Source organism: Microtus oregoni, unplaced genomic scaffold (assembly GCF_018167655.1).
Source record: "Microtus oregoni isolate MIOR12 unplaced genomic scaffold, Mior012 000024F_ref0000369, whole genome shotgun sequence".
NCBI lineage: Eukaryota > Metazoa > Chordata > Mammalia > Rodentia > Cricetidae > Microtus > Microtus oregoni.
Genome location: NW_024543083.1, coordinates 6,102,864 through 6,123,670, shown reverse-complemented (window position 1 = coordinate 6,123,670; position 20,807 = coordinate 6,102,864). Strand labels below are relative to the sequence as shown.

At 40.4% G+C, this 20,807-nt stretch overlaps 1 protein-coding gene across 9 annotated transcripts in view; it reads right to left on the bottom strand.

The window, feature by feature from the left end:
- Positions 1-20,807, bottom strand: part of Unc5d (unc-5 netrin receptor D) — a 537,586-nt gene that overhangs the window by 259,904 nt on the left and 256,875 nt on the right. The window lies entirely within an intron of this gene.

Sequence of the window (20,807 nt, the reverse complement as noted above, 5' to 3'; positions counted from 1 at the left end):
GTCATGCCAATGGTCGTTAGACTTAAGAATGATGACAAAGGGAAGATGTCTATGCATGTTTGGAACAGATAGAGTTTTCTGAGAATAAGTTTTCCCTGAAGTTGTAAATCTATAGGTGAAAAGCCCCCTGTTGTGAAGGTCCTCCTAATCTTCCTCGCTGCCCAGGACAGACATCCAAGAGAAATACATTGTCTTTTCAAACACGATTTAGCATGCTTGGTGTTGGGGAGAAAAGCCCTAAAAGGCAGATCTCAGAAAGGAAGGCAAAGAAAAGGAAGAAAATCTAGAAAGTGGAAAAGGCTAGAAAAGAGCAGAACCTTGAGTAAGTTATTTTTAGGCGGAGAACAATAAATACAGACTTCTTAAGAGTGGCGGGAGGATGGGGGTGTGTGTGCGGGAGAAGGACCGTGCAGCTGTGAATATGGCTGGTATTTAATCGTAGCTTTAGGTTTAGAATCCAGGCGAATTTCACTGTTTTATGATATGTCTGTGCTGAGAGGAGGAACCCAGAGGCTAAAGGACCAGGCCCGGGCAGAGAGGAGAGGGACTGTGAGGAATGGATTTGCCTACTCTCCTGTCTCTCCTGTTCTTTCCTCTCTCTAAGGCAGGCAAAGTGAAGGTTGGAGCTGCTTGCCTTCCGTGGGTTAATGACACAAAGCAGCACAAATTATGCTAAAAAACTTCAGCATGACTACTAAAAGCCTCAGTAGAGACACAAGCCTTTGGTGTGGATGAATTAAATGAGAAGCCAGGTGTCAGGAACCGCAGCAAACACAAAAGGCTAATGGAAGCCGAGCAGATTTTCCTGAGAAAAACAGACAAATGAGTTTGAAACAAGGCTATCATTTCCACATTAAAGAGACCATAACAACATTGCTCTTCATGACAGAGTCGGTCTTGTTCAAGATTTGTATTCAACTGATAACAAAAATAAAATGAAATAAAAAATTCCGTGAACAAAAGTGACAGAGTGGTTTCAGTTCAGGAAGGAAGGCCCTGTTTGCTGGGGTGTGTTTCATGGACGGTCTTAGCAGGAGCGTATTCATTTCTGCACTGGGTCCTAATGTTCAAGCAAATTTTAAACAACCCACACAAAGGATGGAAAGTGGCATGTAAAAAAAAACATGAGATAGGATGACTTTCAAGGACTCTTCGGGGGAGAGAGATGGACTCTGTAGAATATACATGGGCAGGAGAAAGGGAGAAAAGCCACAGGCAGGCATCACTACCCAGGGATGTGACTGGAAGCACAAGCAGCCCCGCCCTTGCTCCTAGCCAGCTGAAGGATCCTAATGCGCCTGGTGAAATCCAAGCTTCAGGAACATTCTTCTGACAGCAGCAATATTATTATTACTTATGATGTCCATAAAGCGTTCAAAGAAACAAGGGAGAAAAACAGTTTTATATTTACTCTGACAGTTTAAAAGGTTGCTGCCATTATGCATGGATTTTTGAAATGTTATTTGTTGATTGCAGTGAATAGGGCGGCCCTGTGGTAACAAACTACACAGGAAATAGAAAACTCGAGAGGGGGTAGTCAATTACTAGAACCTGAATCAAATGACAGTTTCATCTATACCCATGTACCAGCTCTCCTCTCTCTCTCTCTCTCTCTCTCTCTCTCTCTCTCTCTCTGTTTCTGTCTCTCTCTTCCATTTACCAACATCAACAGTTATAATTTCAAACAATTAATTGAGATCCTGAACAAGACTGCTTGAGTCTTGTTGAACACAAGAATACAGTTACAGCCGAACAGACGAAAGCCATCGTTTGCCAGGCCGCAGATTCACAACCAAGTGCCTGTTTATTTGCGTGCCGGAAACTCGCCTCTCAGAAATTGCCCTACCCACTGGAAATCCATCCCCCGTTTCATAGACCCTTTAAAAAGTTGGACTCCAATACTAGACTAGTAGTTTCATTAGCCCCTCCCACTTTTTAAACTCTCAGAGGCGGCATCAATAATCCTTCTCATCAAATATTTGGGCGACAGGTGGGAAATTGTTCTGCCAGCTGAAGAAGACAAAATCCATTCCTTCTGGCAATTTTCTGCAATGAAAACTCCAGAAATGAATGTGCAATAACTTGTGGAAATAAATTTCAAATATTATCACACAAAAGCAGTGCGCTCAAAAATCTCCAACTGTAAGCTAACTCCTGCCCATCTGAATTTTAAAATGTTGATTTCTCTTTATGTCTAAAATGCTACTGAGGGATGGGAAAATATTTCAAGATATGCAATGCCAGAGAAAGACACTCAATTCTGACAAAATCGAGCAGTGCTGAAGACTAGAGCTGGGTAGCAGCATCCTTCAGGTCAGGATACATGGCTAGAGCACAGATTTGGAGCTAGAAAAGCCTGGCCAACAGACAAGTTCATCAAAAACCTATACAGGACTTGCCTTGAGACTTTATAGCATGTCATGGTGCTAGGTATTTGGAAGAATTCTTGAACTAGGAATTGTGTTTGTCTGATTCTGCAGTAGAATCTATAAATTTTTTTGAGAGGGAAAGTCCCAGAAAGTCTGAGGGTCCTAAGAGTTATCAACATCTTTCTGACCAGGGAAAAACAAAAAGTCTTGTTACTTAGATTCCAGTAAATGGAGGCTTTGGTACATAATTGCCCTCTCCTTTAATTAGATAAAATTAGTAAATGTTACTGTACATTTATTCCTGTCAAGAGAAAATTAATAATTTACATGTGACATTATATAAATACCAGACATTGATTTATGTGTGTCATCTTTAGTAACATCAATTTCCCTCCTAAGTCCTTGATGGTGGCAAGAGCACAGAGCAGCAGGAAAAGGGGTCTAGGGGAATTCTGCTTCATGTGGGTGAGCCACAGTCTTTCAATTGATCCCAGCTTAATGACTGACTGTTCTCTTCCTATGTCTGGCAAAGATGAATTGCTGGGTCTTGTGGTTTGAATCTGAAATTCCTCCACAGGTTCATGCATTAAATATACAGTCTCTACCTGGAAACTCTACCTTGAAAAGTACAACTCTTTAGAAGGTGGCCTGGCCAGGGAAAGTGGGTCACAAGCAGTGGGCTTCTGACGGCTGTACTTGTTTCTGATTCAAGTTCTGTGCTCCCTCCTTGCTGGGTCATAGCTATGAGAAGAAGCCTCAGCTGTTTGCTACTGATATCACAAAAAAATATTTTGCCACTAATACAGGGCACTTAGACGTGGTTTGGAGAATGACACGGTCTTTCTCAGCTCTTGATGTGTTTGGTTGAAGGGCAGGGAAGGGAGGGGGAAGCTAGGTTCTGGCAAAACTGGACAGCCACTAAAGGCACCCAAGGCTAGAGGCTTTCAGGTTCTTGTCTCACAAATAGAAAGAATGAAATCCACGGACCACAGACAGTATTATTATAGGATGCTTAAGAGAAGGAAGAAGTCAGAGCTCCTCCACAGCAGGAGTGCATGCCCTGTTCCTGGGAACGAATATCGTCCAGAGGCCTTTTAGGACCAATGGCACAAACTTGGGAGAGTTATAGGAAAGGAATTTATCTATTTAGTCTAGTTGGCCCAACCACAAGACATCCAGTGCCTTCTCTCAACTTCATCACATCCTCACATCTAACTGAAGTAAGAGATAACAAGGAACCAGGACCCAGAACTCTCTCTGGCATTCCTGGTCTCCAGCGATGACATTCAAGCTGCTGCTCTGGGGTCCCTGCCCCATATGACCAGTTTCTATCTCCTATTCATACCATCATACTTTCCACATTGGGATGGGCTGATCTCACCATCACACACCTTCCACACAGAGATGGACTGCAAACCACTTATAGGTACAATCAGCTTTTCTCCTCAGTTGTTTTGTTAAGTACTATGCTCATGGAAGTAAAAAGTCCTACACTGAGCAAATCTGCCCTGAACTAACTGGCAAATGTATAGTGATCGTGAATCTCATGTTTCTGTGGCTTATCATATAGCAGAGGTTGTAGAATGATATTTGTGTCAATATCAGTGAAAAACACTTACTTAATAAAGGTACAAAAAAAGAAGAAAGGAAAGAAGGAAGGAAAATGGAAGGAAAGACAAACATACGGGAGGAGAGCAGCAACCCCTAGATAACTTTAGAATGGAGAATAGTCACCAGAAAGTCTACGGCAGGGTGAGAATGTTGAGCCATTTGAGACCCCATCACTCCTCCAGATAAAAGAGGGGGAGATGAAGGCTGAATTTTTTACTATGGTAGGTAAGTAATGAATACTACCTACATAAGGTTGATCCATAAAAACCCTAAAGAAGCCAATGCTGATGGCGCACGCCTTTAATCTCAGCACTTGGGAGGCAGAGGCAGGTGGATCTCTATGAGTTTGGGGTCATTCTGGTATACAGAGCAAGTTCCAGGACAGGCTCCAAAGCTACACAGAGAAACCCTGTCTCAAAAAAAAAAAAAAAAACCCTAATATATGGTGTGAAATTATTAATGAAAAGTCCTTTAATTGATATTGATGTGGGCTGTCTTTTAAACTGAGCCCAGGACTTTTGGGATCTGGTAATATATCTAAGTAGACTATACATTTTGAATTGAATTAAGTGGGATATACTAAAGAATATACGAAGAATTCCCACATAATGAAGATGACAGTCACAGAAGTGTTCTGTTGTACTGAGAATGGGAAAAAACACTGTTTATTTTGTCATTTTCTCTTATTGTTTACATGAGTAAGGATGGGTTTAGTACTCAAGAAAGGAAAAAAAATACACATTGAATAGCTGAGCCTATAGTGTGTTCGAAAAGCAAAAACAAACAATATACATTTCCCTAGAGCAGCAATAAGCCAGAAACATCTTCCCAGGAATCCTTAATATGCTCAGTATTCTATTCCTTCCTATTCCTGTCCTGTATCTCCAAATATCTCAGGAAGGGATGGGGCCCTGCAGGCTCCAATCCCTGCTACTCGGGTACAGTAACACACCTAGTTTCCTTGAGTGACACTCGGGAGATGGAGAAGTGCTCCCTTTCAAATCTGATACACTCTTTGGTTCTGTCAGGGGTATGATGCTGGTAAATCACCTCATCTTTGCATTTTTGCAACTTTGCATCCTTGCATCTTCTGAATAACTTATCTCCTATTTGTGTAGTAAATTATAAAGAGGAAGAGAACAGTCCCAAGCCAGGCATACTTGAACACTTCCAAATCAGACATAGTTGAACATGAATCCCTAAGTGCTACGCCCTACCTGATATTGTCTTGTCTGTTAATAGAAATTTTCTTATATTGTACTTGAAAAAAGTAAACAAAAATATTTTAAATTTACATCTTCATTTGATACTGGCTATCATTAATTGATTTGTACCATGTCTTGAGTTTTGAAGATGTGATTACTAAATCAAACTCCTGGCATGGATCACATTAAACTTCATTTTCTGTACATACCAGAATCCTAAAAATATCTCCAGACTATTTCTAGATTGTGAAGAACACCCCGTTCTTTCCACAGGTGCAGAAGCTCATAGCCAGTGTGTGTGTGTGTGTGTGTGTGTGTGTGTGTGTGTGTGTGTGTCTGTGTGTGTGTCTGTGTGTGCGAGCACATATGCACGCATGTTTTGAATAGCTCACTGCTGAGCCCACATCCCAAGATCTCTTGGGCAGGTCTCTCAGTGCTGCCCTAACCTGCTCTCCACCACTTTCTTCTCAGAAAGCTTCAACAGAAAACCAGTTTAATCTCCCCACTGGTACTCCATGTTGGATCTATGGAGGGCATGTCCATGAATACCTATTTAGAAATCAGGAGAGAAGACTCCCAGATAAGAGCCTCCTGCTCCAAATCCTGCCCAGTTCACTCTCTGGCTCCCTTTTTATAAAATCTAATGATCAAATGGATTATTAAAAAGTGAGGCGATAAATGATAAACTCAGTCATATTTAATTTTTTTCCTCAGCTGTAACTGAAAATAACATTAAGTTTAAATAAAACAAACAAAAACACCCCCTCCTTCAGGCAGTCATTTAAGAATTCACTAAACCAGGTGGGGTTATTCAAGCCTGTAATCACAACATTCAGGAAACTGGGGCAGAAAGATTGCTAAGAGCTTGAGGTAACTATGCTACATCTTAAATTCAAGGGCAGTCTGGACTAGTATGTGAGATGATGCTTAAAACACACACACACACACACACACACACACACACACACACACACACACCAACAAAGCAACCAACCAACCAAACAAACCAGAATAGGGTGAAGACAAAGTCCAAACAGTGTGAAGTGAGCATCACTGTCATGAAGGTCCCAAAATTTCCAAATCATATGAACATATGTGAAACTGTCCACAGCTGTCCCAACCCTGAGACTGTCACCATTACACACATCTTCCACAAGGAAGAACGCTGAAAGGCCACGACTTCCACTGTAGGATTTCAGGTCTCGCCACGCCCCAGTAAAGCACAGCTTTTACAACTTAGTTCTAAATGCTGGGCTCTGACCTTCTTTGCTCTTGGGTTCTTCTGTCAATTCCCGAAACCCACAAATATTTCTCCACCTGCCAAGCTAGGCTGCCATTGGTGTCCAGTTTCTTAAAGGAGCCAGAACCGACTCATCCTCCAAGTGTATATAGCAGAAGGCTGGTCCTCAGAATGTCATTAAGAGGTGGTAACCTTAGAGGAGTTTAGACTTTGGATATCAGATGGGAGAGGAATGCTCTGGATGAGACCAGAACTATCACATGGAGTGAGGACATTCTTGGAAAGAGTAGGGATGTACCCTCTGCTGGAGCCTGGCTTCCTGTCTTGGAAAAAAATTGTCCCCTTGAATATGAATCTGCCTTGTGGAAACAATTAACCAAGGCTTCAAGTTTCCAAATCCCTCTTCAAATCATAATCTATACAATGATGCAATCAGTAGTCCCAGGCTCCGCAACAGATGTGTGCCTTACTCAAGACAAGCAAGCTTATGAATCATGTGGCAGAGTACAGATTTAAAATTATGAGCTTCGGAAGACAAAACAGCTCAAAACTTTGCTCCTAATTTTCTGATAGAAACTCTAGGATGTTTAAGCATTTGAACTTCAGGGTCCTTATCTATGGTGCTGAGGGTGATCCTAAAACTCTGGTAAAACACTCTTTTACACCATATCTGCCCCTTTGGGAGACAACACCTCTCTAATATCTTCTTTTAAGAGGCCCTGCAATTGATCTGCCAATGAGAATAACTCTCCTTTCGTTTGCCACCCACTGAGTAGAAAGAGAAGACATCATTAGCCATTGTGAGATGAATGAGAATATGTTACTGGTGAATGTATGATACTGAAAAGAAAAAACAATGCACTCAACAAGAAAGGCTGGGCAATTAATTCTGTGCCTGAATGTGATGGCAGGAACCACTATTGCAATTTTGCTACACTAAGGAAAGTCATCCTAAGAAGATGTTTAACATGCTGAGAGTCATAGCATAAAAGTCAAGAGTATTTGAGCTTCTAAAATCTCAACTGAAGTGTAAAATTAGTCATCTGTATCTCAGAAAATGGTAAACATTTTTACTGTTGAGGTTGTTTCAACTAGAGACACTACCCCTATCCCCAAAGCTGAAAGACACAATAATAGAAAATAATGACAACATCTAGGTTCTACTGTTTGGGTCTTAAAAGCCCCTCACATGGTCCCTGTCTTGAAAAGCTTGGACACTAGCATGTAGCTCTACCAAGAAGTAAATAGATCTTCAGAGCCCAGGGCCTAATAGAAAAATTGTGGGTGGGGGTGAACTTGCAGGAGATAATGGGAATCTGACCGCCACTCTCCCCTGATTTTGTTTCTCTTTCTTCCATCAACTGGGAACATTGCATTACCATGTATCTTCCTCATGATGGACTGCCTTCCCACAATCCCAAAAGCAGCGAAGCCAGTTGACTATGGACTAAGTATTCCAATTGTGAGCCAACACAAAACTTGTGTTTTCTGTTTAAGCAGGTAATTTTGGGTATCAGTTATAGTAACCCAAAGCTGAATACCACATGAAAACTGATGAAAGGCTGCTCAGAATTGAGTATTTATTAGAAACTTGACTACTCTGATGGCCCCAAAACTGTTAAGAAATGACACCCAGAGGTAAGGGCACCAGCTCCATTTACACAATAGGGAGCCAAGTGGGCATTTGATCAAGGTCGTCTGACTCCAGAGCTATCTACCAAATGGGGTTGTTTCTTCATGCATACAAACTGTAGAATATGGGGACTGGGCTTTGGTTTCCAAATAAAGCCATCTCCATAGTTTAGAAAAAGAAGTTGGATCAGAAAACGGTGGTGATTTTACATTGGTGGTCAAGTTCTCCAACTGCTTCCTACAGTACAGGTAGGTATCTTTTCACCCAAGACATTGCTAATGCTCAAATGTGAGTTTCTCAGGTATAGTAATTCTCAGCACAACCTTCCAATAGAGTCTTCATCATGTCTACCCTACCACATCGCTGACTCCAGTGACAATCATTCTGTCCTAGATGGCAGTGTTTTCTAGCCAATCTTCAGATTCTCTGAGGGACAGTGCTGCAAGCCTACCTAGCAGAGCAGCTTCTGGCTAATGAGTCACAATATTTCCCACTTTACTCTGTTCTTCAGACAGACCTGTAACTTCCTGACTTTGTCATCATTTCCGTAGGATTTGATCCAAGTCTTGACATGCTCTCATGGTTTGTAAGTCTACACGATCTAGGATAATGGCTTTTTTCTCTTGAGTACAACTGGGCAATTGGTGTAGTTTTTCCTAAATTTGCAGAGGGAACTTTGGGATGGAAACTGAGTACTAGGAAGTACAATTCTTCAGAGGACTGAGTTCTCAGACTGGACACAGCACTGTGCTAACTCTAGTGTGAGTATTTGGTATTTCTAGAGTGGTTTCAGAGGCCTATGAAGACCTGCCATCAGGCCCCCAAAGTTCTACTACTAAGTACTATTGTTTTTCTCTATTACAAAAACAAAATGGGAAGGTTAAGTAACACAGTTGGTCCATACTAAGTCAAGGTATGAGCCAGAATTTCGTTCAGAACTGATGCCTCTCAGCAATACTGCTATAGCACCAGGAGGAAGTGAGAGCCTCCATTCAGATGAGCAGTGACTATTGGCACCCCCAGAATGATGTCCAATGCCATCCCCTGATGGGAACATTCTTATATACACTTGCTTTTCTGTATCCTCTCCATCCACGAAGGCCTTTTAGCTCATTCATATCACCCAGACCCAGCAGTCAATTCAAGGATAAAAGCATGGGAGATCATCTTGCTTGCTGCACAGATTTCTTTCTTCTAATTCAAATCTTGCACATTAAATGTCAGCAGCTAGCAAAGAAAGGAGGCTGTTGAGCTCTGTGTCTTTGGGCAACCCAACTTCGGTAGATTACTATCTCACTAAATAGAAGAAACCATTCTGAATCCTCCTCATTGAAGATTGATACTGGAAAGGTGGGACAACAATAGGAGTAGGGATTAGCATTCTAACTCTCTTCCCATTAAGTAAACTTCCAGCACAGTGTTTAACCCTGGCAATTAGCAAAAATTTATGCTACTAATTACTCTTTGCCTCTCCAGGAAAGAATACAAATGTATGCCTAACAGGCTCAGTCTCTCAGTCCTGAGCTGGCACAGGGTCAAATCCACTGAGGAACATTGCCAGCTCTGTGATACTGGGCCAGGAGATCTCCTGGATGGGAGTTATGGTCTCCAGTACATATTCTAATCCAGCCATGGCAATGAATGCCTCTTGTCCCCTGGGACCCTGTTGAAATGAAGTTTTTTTTTAAAACTCAGTAGTGACATGGAACATGGTATTTTAGATTTTTAGTTAATTCCAGAGCAATCCTGACACTAATAGTTGGCAGGCTACACGGGGAATGGCGACTAGCTTAAGCACAGCTTTCTTGTCTGTTACAGAGATGAATGTAGTAGGATCCGGACTGTACAGCATATGAAATGAGCTGAGTGAAGCATGTACAGTCAGTCCTCCACCCACAATTCAGAGAACTGTAATCTCCCTGTACCAGGCGTGGGAATAGTCACAGAGAGAAAATAGTATCTGTCCTCAGCATGTGCAGACTTCTGATAATTTCTCCCCACAGAACACAATACACCAAAGATTCCCACAGCATCTGCTCCACACTTGGTGTCTTCACATAATCTAGAGATCTTTTCAAAGCACAAATGAAGGAGTACACAACATGTACATTGACTGAAACCAGGTTTCTGTAGGTACCATGGGGTGTCTGTGAGGTGCTTACTACAGAGTCCCCAGAGGAAGTCCACAATATAAGTCAGTTATGTGGTATCAGGAGTGCCAAGACTCTGGAAACTTCAACTTTCACCCAACATATATTACAGTGGTAAGGGCAGCCCCATAATTTGATTATGCCTCTATGGAGATGGGATAAATACAGAGATCTGAGGACCAAAGGGACAAGGAGGAAAAAGGAAAGATGGAGGCCTGAAGGGGAAAGACACGGGAATGTGGGATGGAGGCAGGCTTTGGATGGAAGGAAGGAAGGAAGGAAGGAAGGAAGGAAGGAAAGCCCATTTTGTCTGAGCCCTCTGTTCTAACAGACACCTGACACTGAGACTATTAACAAATTCCCTGTGCTCTGTGCTTAGAAAATTCCAGGAGATGCCAGTGAAATACCATGGAAATGAAGAGGATTACTTTTGGTAAAATACGATAATAAATGGCTCTAAGCAACTAACACATTTACATCCACATGTTCATAAAACTCCAATCTCAGAGGTCTCATTTGCCACTTCTTGAGACGACTAGGTCATCTCTCACTCCATGGAGACTCATATTTGATTTGTATATATTTATAAAATACTCTGATTTTGTGTATTATACACAATGCAAGTTGTCATGAACAACCATCCAGATCACATTTGTTTAACGGTAAAGTAAATAAAGTATGAACTAAAGTTTCCAGAGGGTCAGAAAGGATGTATCCATGTTAAAGATTCTGTGTAGTTTATTGACTGAGTCCAACTTTTGGGGGCTCTGCAAGGCTGACATGCTGCAGGTCCACAGCTGTAGGCAGATTTTTCTGTCCCTCCTGCCAGTTCTATTCCATAGCACACAGCCAATGATCCTGTACTACCATCTCACCTCCCACAAGCCACTCCCAGTTTGACTTCACACTTTTGTGATGGCATGATAAATCCTTTGGAGTGTATTAACTGCTTTCCCCCAATCCGGAGGCTAAAAGTGTCATCTGGTAGCATCTAAGACCTACAGCACACATATAACCTGCTTTGGCTGAAACCCACTTAACTGACCTATTTTTTTTTTTAAAGGGACCTTATCAGGAACTCCTTTCATTGGTTAGGATGAAAACTTCATAAGACTACTACATGCTGGAGCATGATATTCACCATAACCTAAATATGTATTTCCACTATAGTTATCCATATTGGACTCCAGACTAGAATAAACTATCTTTTTTTCCCTTTGATTTGAGGGTTTTATGTTTTGTGGCAACAGAGAGAAACTACATTGGACCAACAGCAAACTGTTCCCAGACACACAGACAGTTCTGTTTGCTATCACATCAGGCAAATTAAATTAAATTTGGTCTTTACTGAAATCCCAGAGCAAGGTGTCTGGGAGGCTCATGGGAATCCCCCTCTCATTAGATGCTAGGAATGGCACCCTTTCCTCCAAACCCTTTATTGCCATTGCCAAAATGAGTCCGAATATTTGGACTTCCTTTTCCCTCTGGCTTCATTCTGCCTCTTTGTGTTGTAAAAAGTATGCACTGTTCAGTCCAGGAAGGTCCCGTGTGAGCTATATTTCATGACAAGTGCTGCCCTGCCCTTGCATGGAAATTTCAACCGAGAAGGGCACCACTAAGCCTTGGCACCAGGTGGCCAGAGGGACTTCCCCTTGAAGTGAGCTTATTTCTAGCTGTCTTAAGGCAGCGGCTTCCTTCACTTCTGGACTTGCCTGCATTTGAAAGCTCTCCCTCTTTAGGATTTCTACTGCTTCAATTAAAAAAAACAAAACAAAACACAGAAGTAAAACCCGAGGAGGGAGGGACTTAGAGAAGGCCACCCAAAGGGGTGCTTCTGTGGTTGACCTCCACCACACAGGGCCTGAGGTGAAGAACTTCTTAAGGAGAATTTATCTCTGACAGTAGGCCTTTCTGAATAAATGGGTTTATTTTGATTGTCTCTGTAGTCTTATTCCCTGAGCTGTATAACAATCCACTGAGCAGTTTCCTCTGGGAATCTCATCAGAAACCCTCAGTTACAGGGAAAGGACATACACCTGGTGGCTCCTGATTTTACTGTATCAGGTTATAAATCCATCAGGGGCAACTCCCGAGCACATCTTGTTTATCCCACCATAGGAGAATAAGACCACTACCACAATTGTGAGTCAAATTTAATGCAGGCTTTAATTAAATAGTGGTCAGGATGATGGACTCTGCCAGGTCCATTCCTGGATTCCCAGAGAATGGAAACAAGTTACATTGGCCAGATGCACATAAAGCCAAACCCATGAGGCTAAAGAGTTTTTTTTCCTTTGTCCAATGCAGGCAAGCATACATCCTGAGAAGCTTCCAGCCCAAGAACCTCCCACCTAACTGATCAAGAGCATCTGATGCAGCTGAGTCAATCAAACTTGTTTAGGGAAGTAGAAACTGTTCAGATGGAAGCTTCGTGTCAGGCTTTGGTATCCATGTATCCAAAGAGTCTAGAATGTTTGGGTAGAAGTGCAACCCCAAAACCTGTCCCCTGGGTCTTGCTTCAGTCCAGACTCCATCTCTGAGAAAACCCATTAAATGATGAACCCTCCTCAGAGATGTTCAAGACCACTCCCACAGGCTATTTAAACTGCTTCCATCCCCTCAAAGCATAAACACATGGTTTTTCCAGTCTTCCATTCCCATATCCTCTCATGGAGAGGGGCCTGGAAAGCTATCTGGGAGCGTTTTTTTATTCATTACACCTGGGCTTTTTCTAATTCAGTTTGATTTGATCTGATTTGGATTATTGCATTGGTGGGAAGGTTTATTTGGGTGCAGAAACTTTTCATCTGGAGGCTCCACTGAGGGATTTTTTTTCTCCTACTGGCCTGGGGCCATGTGTTGGAAAAGGACCCTTTTCTCACCGCTTCTGCTCTCCACCAGGCTAAGATCAGCTTTGACTGGATAAAATGTCATTTCCAAGGCATTGCCTTAGAGGCTGAGGGTCTCCTGTGATTTTTGGGCTGTCCTATGAAAAACACGGCTACATCAGGCTCCCAACATGTTTCCAGGACAAGGTTCGGCCTTGTCCTATGAAAGCCCTTTTTCAGAAGACATTTTGTTCAAGGGAAATTCCCACACCCCTCTGTTTTTTTGAACGAAAGCCTACCACAATGGATGCATTGCAATAGGCTTCAAGTCCCAGCATAGATTTGTGAAATGGGCAACTAGGATCCATTGAGAAACCTAAATTTGGCCATACCCATGCCACCCTGAGAAACTTTTTCTAAGCATCCAGTCAACAAAGACTTCAATAACTTTTGAGAGATATGGCTTCTACTACTACAGTCATGGCCACACTGTCCCTAAAACCTGCTTTACACGTCCAGTCCACTGGGCCTCCAGAACCTAGCAAGACTAGTTTTTACCACTTTACGATCTGCCTCTTTAGCTCCACCCTTTTGGCTCTCTCAAGCTGGTCACTTCTCTAGGTTGTCTTATGGTTTTCTCTAGCTGCCCATATGGTCCGGTGAAGTCATCTTCTCTCTTCACGTCCATTTCCTTAGGAGATCCCCAAACCTTTAAGCTTGTTGGTTGACCTCTGACCAGTAGACTAAAAATTAAATTAAACACATATAACCAATGGCTTAAGATGCCACGGTGCTACCAAAAAACCTCTAAGAAATAGGAAAAAACTAGAAAGTATGTCCCTTCTGCTATCATCTCCACAGTCATGGCGCTCAACAACTTCAAAAACAAATCTCATGTGAAACTCAGGACATGAATTCAAAAGAACAGTTCTAAGCAGTTCAAAGAATTCAAAGAGGTCTTGTATAAACACCTGCATGAACTTCAAGAGACCAGGAACTGATTAAAGTCAAAGACAGCACAAAAGGCTGAATGAAGCACTGAAAACAACATAGACTGTGAAAGCTGAATTCAGTAAAGAGAAATACTGAAGAATACAAAAGCTGAAAAGAGAAAATCCAGAAAAGTGTAATTTTAAAAACTTCATCAACAGGATAAATCCTAAACAGGAGAGAATGTCGTGGCATAAAGATAAAGCAGAGGAACTGGATCACTCAGTCAGAGAAAATGCAAAATTAAACCAAACTTCACACACACAATATTCAAGAACTGGGTCATACCATGAATCAACGACATTGAAGAAAGAAATTCTAGACCAAAAGCACAGAATATATCTTCTAAAATTGAAATGAAGGTACAATAGGCACACAGAACACCAAGGAGTGGGGTATGAAGAAGGTGCTGAAAGCCAGAAGAGAGTAAGCGTACACATCACATGACGGCTTATCTATCAGAATAACAACACATTTCTTAATGGAAACTAAAAGGCAGAAGAGCTTGAAGCAATTGGCTTCAAGTTCTGAAACAACACAGATGCCAATCCAGACTACTTTAGTCAGCAAAATTATCTATCATAACTGAAACAGAAAGAAAATCTTCCCATGATAACAACAGGCCAAGGAATTCATGACGACCAAATAAGCCCCTACAGACAAGAGTGGAAGAAATATGTCTCCTTTATCCCAATAAACTACTTAAGGAAGAGGGAATGAATCATATTGTTGTGCAAAACGGGGATAAGAAAAATCAACACCAAGTTTGTTCAAAAAATAAATCAACAGTTAATACAGATCTTTTAATAATCCCTCTGAATAGCAATGGACTCATCTTCCCCCATGACACACTTGATGATTGGCTTAGAAAACAGAATGAAATGGAAATAACTATTTGAAACAACATACAAAAAAAATCCAGTGGTACAAGGATTTGCTTCTTTGTAAACATTAAGGAAATTAAGAACATATTTGCCTGCCAAATCACCTAAAAATAAAAAATAGAAGGCCCATATATAAGTTGAGAAACCTAAAAAAGGATGACATATATATATATATCAAGATAAAATCAATAATTTATACAGACCAATAACAAGCAAGATATTGAAGTGGTTATAAAAGACTCTCCCAAATAAAAACAGTTCAGTTCCCAATAGATTCCCAGAAGGGTTCTACCAAACATATAAAGCACTATAAGCAATACTTTTTCAAACATGCCACAAAACAGAAGGAGAAGTACCATTTCTTACTTCCTTCTTCAAAGTCAGTATTACTATAACACCTAAACCAGGGGAAATCATAACTACAGATCAACATTCTTGATGAAAATAAATGAAAAATAATCAACAAAATATTGCACACCAAATGCACAATAAAAAAACATTCACTTTAATCAAGTTGGCTTTATTCCAGAGATGCAGGTTCAATACAGACAAATTAATACATTGTAATAAATCATGTAGATGAACTTATGGGAAGAAATTACACAATTATGTCAACAGATGAAGAAAAGACTTTGACAAAAATCTAACAACCTTTCATGATAAATGTTCTAGAGAGAATGGGGTGGAAGGAACATAAGTTAACATATTAAATATGTAAAACTACAAGGAATATATATATATTATATATATATTATATATATAATTATATATATAATTTTTTTCTAAGTGCTAATCTATCCTCTGTTACAGGGGCCTCAACCACAGAGAGAACATTTGAGGTAAGTGTATTTTCCTCCTGTATAGGTGAACATGAAATACTGCACTACAAGAAAGAAGCCAGTCAAATAAAGCACATACTATCATTTGTTTGAAATCTGGAGAAGAGGCACATTAGTGAGTTGGCTACTTGCTAGAGTCTGGAAGGGGTGGAGTCAGTGCCTGTGAAAGACTATTTTACTTTTTGGTTCTTGATATTTTGAAACAGAACATGTTTCTGAACATGTTTCAGAACATGGATGAGCATGTAACTCTAAACTCGACTAAACTTTGAGGTATACAGTCAAAATGGAGAGAGTTATGACATACAGATTATACCTAAATAAAATTGCCTTATCATGCTTAAGTGAAGATAGGCTTGATCCCTTCCTTCTTATCCTCACCCTCCATCTCAACCCATCCCTGAGGTTCACATCAGACTGTCAAGACAGTTTGCAAGTATTCCATTTTCCTTATCTTCCTCCTCTTTAGTGTTAATGACACTGTTCTCTCCTATTTTAAAGTCCTTTAAAAGTTTTTCAAGCTCATTAGTGAATCGTCACTATACAAAGCAATGACTTTAATAAAACCATCTTTTCAATGACCTCTCCATTGTCTCCGGCACTTTTCACAAACATCTCCTACCACAGCCATAGAGGTATTTTCTGGTAAAATTCTTTGTTGAAGGGAAATCACACTCCTTAAAGATCTAAAGGGCCCATCAACCTTTTGACTCTTTGTCTGTGATGTTCCCCAGAACTATCTTGACCCTTTTCATTCTGACTCTACATTTATAGGATATACTTCAATAATTTCTCAGAAAAGAATTGATCATATCCTTCAGCCAAAGTCAGACTGATGATTGCTCTCAGAAAAGCACAGTTATTGTACGTAGTAGATAAGCTTTGAGAACATGGAGGACCTTATGGATACTTCCTATCACATAGGTACTGAGGTCAGACAGTCAATATCCTGTTCCTTTTTAGTATATTTGTATCTTTAGTACCTGGACCTGACCACAAATTAGTGTTTAAAGAACAGTTTTCTGCTAGTAAAATCTTCAATATCTCTAAATTTTAATATGTATATCATTTATCAGTAAATAAAACCAACCCTTTCTTTGGCTGGGGATGACAAGGACCTACAGCAACACACAGAGAAATCATAATGAATAAATAAGGAAATAAATTCCTTTCTTATAGGAAGAGTCTAAGTCTATGGCATTTGCTGGCACTAATCTGTAATTCTATGAAATGCTCATTCATAAAAACACCTGTCTTTGAAATGATCTATTTACCTGTCTTAAACAGATGAACCGAGCGTATAAATAAATGGTAGCTATTCCCTGGGAGAGCCAGTGAATGGCATCAGAACGGAACAGAGCAAGTTTCACATCACATACACCATATACAACACACAAACTCACACACCTTGGTAAGAAATTACCTACAGAAATTGCCTTAATTTCTGCCCCTCTTATTTAATAGAAAGTTTCTGACAGCCAAATAAAAAGGTTCCTATTCCTCCACAATCCTGCTGATAAACAGATATTTTCGACATACTTTCTTATCTCTGTCTACATTGGCATCCCCAGTGTTGACTTTCTGGGTCCTGCCAGCACCTCTGGCATGTCTAAAGTCCGTACTCTCCCTTCCTCCTGTGATTAGAAAGAAGCTCCAGCCATCACTTGGCAATGAGGGCACCGCATGTCAAACTTCTTGTCTCCGGCAGAGCCCCAAAGGCTCCGCATTGTGATAGAACACACACACAGGAAGAAATGTGAAGGAACAGACAGAAGAGATGCCAAAGCCATGATTGTGAATGTCTTCTATCACTGATGCGTAACATGAGCAGTATTTGGTGTAGGTACAGGAGGGGCCTTCTCACAAAACAGAATGGCAAGGCCTATGACAGGTGAAGCACTAAGCTCCTAAAAGATTGTAACTGGCAAATGGAAACAGTAAAGGAAAGGATTTTTTGCTTTGTCAGATTATTCTGGATAACTAATCTTAAAAAAAAGTTTTTCAGTGGAGACTCCTGGCATACCATGTCATTTTTATGAAATCAACTTTGTGCAGAAATATTCAATGATATATCTGTAAAATGAACATAACAATGCTTAGTATTAATTATAAGCTACTTTGAAGTAAAATAACAAAAACATTTTAAAATAAGAAAAGTCACTAAGGAGCCTAGGAAAGTAGTACCATGTCAATAACCCTAATATAATATAAATAAGATAGAATAAACATGAGGAAGTGTTATTGAATTGAGAATATCAGCATATATAATACAGTATCTTATTTTCTTTAGAAGCAATACGAATTGAAGTCTTGAGGTTGATCTGAAGAAATGTCGAAGGTTTAATGAGCTACTCAGCATGACATCATTGATTTAAGTTTTAACTATGACACTGTCAGTCATCTAATAAGGCAAGTCCATTGCATATTTATTGGGAGTTAGAGAGGAAAGCATGCTGAAACGGTGAGAGCTGGAAAGGATAAGAGGATAGGAGAGATCTTCCATGAACTTGGTTACGTAAATGGCATCCATCACTACTGCATCTGACTACTCAAGCAGAAAGTTATTAAATCCAGTTTGGCTCTACCCCAATGTGAGTTGTTTGAAAGCGGAATGGATCAACTTCAAATTTGCTTCAAAATATTTTCATGGTTCTATTTAAAAAAGATCAATCATTCTCCGGAATTTTCATCTCTGATATAGTCTAGAAAAAAACGAGAACTGTTGGGTCCCTATTACAATGCAGATAATTTATCAAGTAATAAGAAACAGTATCCATTTAAGCCATTTTAAAGAATTCCACAGACCAAATGATGATACATATTTAAGCTTTAATACTTGCCAAATGCTCAGTATGAATTACTTTCTTTCATATTTGCAAAACCAATGATTTTTAAAATATCCCCATTGAGGACTTGAAGTTTTTGTTTGTTTGATGTATTTTGTCTTGTGATTCAAATAGCCTAAAGTCACCTTTAAACTAGCTGCCAACTGGAAAAGCAAATTCAATCATTAAAAAAGAAGACAGGACCCTTGACATAAGAAATTACTATGGAATTTTAAAGCAGCCGGTCGCCAAGCCCTCTTGACACAACATTTCTGAACATACACACAACACACACTTCCTCCCAGGGAGATGGATCACATGCTCCTGCTCCCAGGACTAGGAGCAGATGCTTAAGCACAAAGCAAACTGTTTTCTGGGCTGGCTTCGCTGAAGCAAATCTTAATTGTTAATGAAATTAAAGTATGGATAGGAGAAAATTTAAAGTGCCATTATGAAGCCAACAGCTTGAGGGACCCATGATCTCAATCACTAATGACCAACTCCAGCTTTTTCTCCGTTAGCAATGCAAATGGAAGAGCTTCTGTCCCCTGCATTTCCATGTCCCTTCCCCAGAGCTGACAGAAGCAGCATGCTCCAGCGATACTTAGTCCTCCTGATTTACACCCTGTCTCAGCTAGAACACAAGCTCAGAGGCTAACGTGCCTATGTTCTGTTGTTTCAGTTTCGAGAGAATGGGCAAGATTCTCTGGCTGTAACAGTTTCAAACCACCTTTGCTGTCCAGGCTCACATCAGACTTGGAGGGCTCTTCTGGTCTCTGAGGCAAAATGCTGGGATTACAGACATGCATCCCTGGGAAGGGCTGTTCATTCACCCGAAACTAAAGCTCATCCCATCCTTAAAGAAGAAATGATGAGGGAATATTGAATGAACGTCAGCCTGAGAAAAGGCAGAAACAGTTTTTAAAAGTTCAGTGTTCAGGAAACAATGAAACATGAATAGATAATGGCTTGTTTTGAGACCATTCTCCAATGTTTGAGATGCTAAGCTATCTACCAAACATGAGTCAACCTATGCTCCTGTCTTCTTACAGAACTATAGAAGCGACAAGAAGGATCTGTATAGGGAGAAAAAGCTGGGGATGACGAGATATGTAAATAAGTATTTCTATATAGCCTAAACCAGTCATAGGCACGGTTGAAAGACGGTGTCTCTGGCATAGAAAGGGCTGAGTACGGGGCATATAGGAAAACACTGCTGAAAAAGGAAGCAGCACAGGGCAATCTGGGGCAGAGCCTGCCTGGAGGATGTGTACGTCACGCAGCACCATTTTGTCAACTCCATAAGAGCACTCAAGAAGGCTGCAAATGCAGTCAGGAACATTTTGAGCTGCGGACCTTTTTCTCACAGGAAAAAAAAATCATTTCTAAAGATGTGCTGTGTCTACTTTCTGGAGTGTATTTTCAAGTGTTATGTTAATGGAGATGAAGGAAAATAACACCAGGGCTTCTTGTGACATGAAACACATTGAACCACAGCTTTTCACATGGGTAAAACCGAAGAAAGGTTTTTTTTTTGGGGGGGGGGGATCTCTCTCTTAAAGTTGCATATCATTGTCCAAATAAGGGAATGCTGTGTGATGATTTTTTTTTTTCAGAGACAGGGTTTCTCTGTAGCTTTGGAGACTGTCCTTGAACTCTTTCTGTAGATCAGGCTGGCCTCAAACTCACAGAAAGTCACCTGTCTCTGCTTCCAGAGTACTGAGATTAAAGGTGTGTGCCACCACTGCCTGTCACGTGATGTAAATCTTCACACATTAACAGTGTGCTAAAGGTCCACATCTCTCTATTCCATAAGGCTTGCATTCAAGCTTTATTATACATAGTAAGTACATGACCACACATAATCTCAAATAAAGCATGGATATTTCACTTTCCAAAGTCTTCAACGATGGTGATGGGAGGGTCTTGAATGACACTTATTAGAGAAATGCTCCCTCAGCATTATGTCCACAACTAAATGTCTAGAATCCAGATGCACTTGCCATTTCTTGATAGCATATTGCTGTAATCCATGTGATAAGATTTAGGTTTAAAACCACATCCTATGGGTACCTACTCATGGCTGTTACCAAGTCAATTATCAAAACAGAAGTCAATTAAAATATAAGAAAAAAACAACTCAAAAATAGAATAAAGGAATGCCACAGGTGAGTAACTAAAACAAAAAAGTCATAACACTGAGAAAAATTACATAAAAATATTGCAAAATTAT